General features: G+C 53.6%; 1 pseudogene across 1 annotated transcript; it reads right to left on the bottom strand.

Moving 5' to 3' along the window:
• Positions 1 to 880: 880 nt before the first annotated feature.
• LOC308643327 (3-ketoacyl-CoA thiolase, peroxisomal-like) lies at positions 881 to 5,117 on the bottom strand (annotated as a pseudogene). Its single transcript has 8 exons — positions 5,094 to 5,117; positions 3,852 to 3,877; positions 2,923 to 3,003; positions 2,219 to 2,410; positions 1,867 to 2,037; positions 1,551 to 1,597; positions 1,297 to 1,429; positions 881 to 956 (listed from the first exon to the last, which is right to left on the bottom strand). The product of its transcript is annotated as a 3-ketoacyl-CoA thiolase, peroxisomal-like (transcript).
• Positions 5,118 to 5,534: the final 417 nt, after the last annotated feature.

Consider the following 5,534-nt stretch of genomic DNA (forward strand, 5'->3'; position numbering starts at 1 on the left):
ACCAATGTGACCCCAATATCCATCACCTTGCAGGTGTTCTTCACTCCTAGGTACAGCTCCTTCCCCTCTCCCTGGCACTGTCACAGGGCTGGGGGCCCCTGCCCAGAGCTCTAAAAAACCTCAGCCTCACCCCTCCCACAGGAGCAATGAGCTGTTTGAGTCTACCCTGGTAGTCGAAGGTATGCTGGGTGGGGGATTCTGCACCCTAAGGCTCCAGGGCCAGGTTCTTACGATGAAAGTTTCCTGGAACCTCACCAGCATTGAGGTTCATCCCATCCCCAACCCCAGTCCCAGCTGAGTGAACAAAATGGCACAAGCTGAGGAGCAGGTGTGCTGGGCAGGACATGGACTGGGGGATACTGAGAAGCTCCTGGGATGAAGAAGCCCCCTCAGGGAAATCATGGATTAGGCCCTGCATTGTAAGTCCCCAGAGCTAACACAAAGGATAGGCCACACCAATGTGGAGACTATGGCAGTTCAGACTCACTACTCAGATGGAGCACACAGAAGTCCAACAAGGAAAACCACCACTCTTGGAAAAATCCACAGCCACCAAGATGAGATAACACATGTTTATTATGTCCATTGTACCCTCATTCATGAGGCCACACTTCCCTAGGATTTACATGGGGGCCTTGTGGCCTGATGACTCACACTGACTTTGTCTGGCCCAGCTAGAGGGGGCCTGGTGGTATGGCCCAATACCCCACTCACTCCTGTAGTGTGTCATCCATGTACACAGTTTCCAACTTAGTTGAAGTGCCTTGATTTGTCCCCATCACCACCACCAGTGCCTAATTTCTCACGTGGATTCGCTTCCCAAGAGTTACTCTCTGGCTGCCAGAACAGGGCCGTCTGGGTAGTGCCTTGAGCCAGGGACTCAGTTCCCAGGGTATTCAAAGACAGCAGTGGCTCCCATCCCAGTGCCAATGCACATGGACACCACTCCATACGCCCTGAGAAAGGGAACTAGGTTGGCTGGGCACAGGCACTCTGGGCAGAGGCCCAACAAACAAATCCCCTGACCAAGGCCCTCCTGAACAGAGGATGCAAAACCAGAAGACCAGATCTGTGGGAAATCTGTCTCTTGACTGCCCACCTAGGCACACACTCACAGTGGCAGATGCCCTCTGTAAGCCAAAGGCCCTTTTGAGGCTGACCTTCAGGGACATCAGGGATCATGTCCCTATATGCCCAGTTCAAAGTGCATGTTGAACTCCCAAACCCCTACCCTTTGAAGCCCCAGCTCAGCATTCCCCATGACACTCCACAACACCCCATGGGGAGCAGCCTCACCTCTTTCCACAGTGCTTCAGCTCGTTGAGCATGTGATGACCTGTCGTGCCCCAGTGCGGCCCAGGGCCACCGCTCCTCCCAGAGGGTTCACCTTCTCAGGGGGGATTCCTAGCTTCTCCACACAGTAGACAGCCTGGAAAGGAGCCAGAGCAGCACCTGGACGTGCTGACCCCCTCCCCTGCATGGCTTGTCCACTGGCTCCCACTGGGTGCCCAGGGCCCAGTCTATGGTGAATCTAAGACTCCCTGGCTTACAATGGCCTCATTGATCTCAAAGATGTCCATGTCATTCACTGTCAGCCCTGCAAGCGAGGTTCAGACCTGAGCTGACAGAGACCCCTGGGTGGGGAGGCATCCGGGTATTCCCAGACCTCTACCCATACACAGGCCCACAATTGCTTAGTGTGTCTGTTATTTCAGACAAGTGAGTGGGTCACAGCTATGGGTTAGGAAGACCTTGGGTATGGAGTTCTAGCCCCACCTTCACTCTGCAGCACCCTCAGGACCATTCGTAGTACCTCAAGCAGGGCTTGAGGGAACTCAGGTCTAAGGTCTGAAGGAGCCACCTGACCTGCTTTCTCCAAGGCTGCAGGGATGGCATATGCAGGTCCGATGCCCATGACATCAGGTGAGACCCCAACCACTGCACAGGACCTCAGGACCCCAAGGATGGGGAGGCCCAACTCTTCTGCCTTGGACCTCCAGGCCAGCAGGACTGCAGCTGCCCCATTGCTAGTGTTTGCTAGGGAGGAAGTATTGGAGGTGAGGAGCATCAGGGCAGAGCAGAGGATAACCTGCCCTCCCATGGACTCCTGCCGAGGACCCCGTTGGCTCTTGGATCCCAGAGCAGAAAAGCCAGGCAGTGGCAGTCACTGGTGATAGCTGTGTTTCAGCACTTGTCACCTACTCTGGCTCATGCTCACCAGCCGTGGTGGAGCCGCCATCTTTGAAAGCAGGCTTCAGTTTGGCCAGGCCCTCCCATGGTAGTGTTGGGGCAGATTCCCTCAACCTGGGACACAGTTATGCTCCTCTTGGTGCCCTTGTCATCGTGGATGGTGGTGGTCACAGGCACAATCTCAGCATGGAAACAACCCTTTCTCTGTACTCTTGCTGCCCTGCCCACAGCAGACAGACGGGCTCAGGCTCCCCTGGAGCGCCCTTCCTCCTGTCCCCACTCTGGCCCATTGTGGTAGACATGCAACCTCAGCCTGCTTAATTCAGGGACATGTCTGGTCTGGGGGAAATTGGAGGGATCAGCTGGAGGTCCTGAAGAAACCCTGTCCTTGGGAGGGGGAGGCTCGCCTAGGGTCATCCAGAGCCTCCTTTGCTATCAACTCCAGGTGTCCAAATCATGGTTATTTCCAAGCTCAATGGGGAGAAGGGAGCTTGCAGGTAGTTTTTGTTTCTTAGAGCACTCAGATTCTCAACATCAACAGTCAAGTAGGGGACAGTGAAGGGCCACCAATTCATAATGGTACTGCCCCCTTTCTGTTCCCCAGCTGGGAGGTTTGAGGTTTGCAAAACCCTGGTACACAGCTTTACCCTTGGGACAAGTCCACCTCAGACCTCAGACCACTCAGGTTGGCCTCACAGTCTCACCTTCTAGCTCTTTCAAGGTCTCACTCACTTCTGCCGGGAGGCCAGCACAAAGGTATCTTGCTTCTCCCTTGAAACACCAAACCGCTTAACCACGTTCTCCGAGGTAATCCTAGAACACAAACAGCACACTGGTTCAGCGTTGGTCTGGGAGCCTGGGGGCCAAGGCCAGGCTATAACACTGTGTTTTTACACTGGGCGCATGGGACTAAAGGCGGGGACAGCTGGTCCATGCCACAGAGACAATAATGAGCACTCTAGAGGTGGCACTCCCTTCTCCAGCCTGGGCATGGAATAGATAGGGAGTCACCATGCTGGCCAGACTCTCTTCCAAGTGGGAGGGTAGGCTGCATGCAGGGCAGAGCAGAAGAGAGCGTGCTCCCTGGTGAGTTGTCTCAGCTGAAGAAGAGAGTCAAGGGGTTTGTTGGGGGCCCTAATGGCTCCCTATGTCCAGCTTCTACTAAGGTCTCCAGGTTGCCCATGGAGGTACTATATGTGGTCAATTCCAAGATACAATCCAAGCCTCAACCTCCTCGTACATCCATGGGAACCAGGCCTCCCTGCCCACAGGCCCTGCAGATGGCCCCAGCTCAGTGGCACTGGCTGCTGACCAAGGTGCTGGACTGATGCAGCACACATCACAGGTTGCATGTGACAGGCCCCAAGGTCCCTCACCAGCATGTTCAGGGATCAGAAGCTCCCTGCAGTCAACATTCTAGGATCCCATGGTTTCAGGAGATGGGCTGTCATTGTCCTCCTCATGATTGAGCACTCAGAGGGGGTATGACAAAATGGGCTATATGTGGAAACTCAGAGAAGACTCAAGGGCCTCAGGGACAGGAAATTATGGCAACTTTGAATTCCATGCTCAGAGTCCCTGCAGAGCAGATGTCATCCAAAGGAGAGAGGAAGAGGGTTGGCATTGCCAGAGATGAGGAGGAGCTGAGGATAGGCACCTACCGCATGGGGATCAGGCAGTCTCTGGCCTTTTGAGGATGGATCTCCAGGCCATCTGGACATGTTTCCTATACTGTGGGGGATACTAGAATGTTTTCTGGTTCCCCTTCACACGGGAAGTAATGTTTTCAGGGTTCAACCTCCAACCCATAGACATAGACTCCACCTTAGAAGGAGGAAACTGAGGTGAGTCAAACCAGCTAGGGTTCCAGTAGCAATAGCTGGACACTTGGCAAGAGATGGGAAGAGCCAGGGAGCCTTTAGGAAGTGCAGTGTCTTGGAAGCACCTGGCCAGCAAAGTAGAGCTGGGGCTGGGGCACTGCTGAGCCCTGTCTCTACTCCACCCCAGGATAGAGCACTGCATTCCCAGGGGCAGGAACAGGCCTCTCTATACTTCCACTGAACCGGCCAATTGGCAGCTCCTGAGGAAAGCATTCTAGTATCCCCCACAGTACAGGAAACATATCCAGTAAGCCCAGGCCCTGCCCTCAGGGCCCACAAACTCAGAGGAGGAAAGACAAAAAAAATTTAAAGCCAGTACAAAGCTCACATTGAAAGCCAACCTGAGCTGTACAGGCAGAGAGGTGTAGGCTGAGAAGGGGAGATAGCTAGGGTAGAGAGTTCTCTCCTCTGTGAGGAGAAGGGAGGCAAAGGCCTCAAAAAGGACAACAGGTGATTTCCATCCAGTGTCCAAGCACTAGGCTGAACTCAAGCAAGAGAGCACTTCAAAAAGCATCAGTCACATGATAAACACCTGCTGGTTTTAGCTTGTTAAAGACTCCATTTATGAATCAGGACAGAGCTGAGATACAGATCCCCTGGGCAGCCAGAGTTGGCTCCAAAAGTCATGTCTCTGCCTCTAGAGGGACCCATACCAAGCCAGCTGCCTAAGGAGAAGGGGATAATCCTGAAATCATGGCCGCTGAGAAATGAGGAGAGGGAAAGTAGTTTGATTGTCACCATTGGTTAAGGAGCTCTGGCAGAAATAAATTCTTACCCACAGGCCATGCCAATGTCATAAGACCCATTTCTGATGCCACCTGCAACAAAAGCATTTCATAACTATCCTCCACCAAGGTCTGACTGTCCTTGGAGCAGCAGAGCCCCTGTCCCACCTGCTCTCTAGGTGACACTCAGCCCAGCCCCAGCAATGAAAACACAGGAGTGTCCTGAGAAGCTTGGAGCGGTGGCAAAGGAGAGCTCCTGCACTCTTTCTGTGCTCAGAGTCCTCTCAGAAATGCTTACTGCTGGTCCAGGAGACTGCAACATCGCAGACCTAATCCTCAGGGACAGGATAAGTCCCTGTCCTGGCAGAGGGCATGACATGGTCCCAACTTACCAACTATGTTGGCCACTGCTTGCAGCCCTGATGAGCATTGTCCACTGACAATGGACACAGGCACAGTGTCTGGGATGTCAGTGAAACAGAAGGTGAGGGGCCTAGTCAATCCCCTGTTTTACAGGCTCTCATGGACAGCAGTCTATGCTCCAGGGCCATGTGACTGCTCCTATCAAGAATTACAAAGATCTCGGGGACATCCTGGTAACCGTGAGCCCATGTCAGGTCTGATGCATGTGACGGGGTGGGAGCTACTCAGCAGTCCTCCTCTCTATTGGTGCATGCTCCCCAGGGCATATGATAAGCATAGGATATTCCATCCTATGTTTCTCCTTAACCCAAGGCAG

The sequence above is a fragment of the Spermophilus citellus genome (assembly GCF_964194105.1).
Source record: "Spermophilus citellus genome assembly, chromosome: 3".
Lineage (NCBI taxonomy): Eukaryota > Metazoa > Chordata > Mammalia > Rodentia > Sciuridae > Spermophilus > Spermophilus citellus.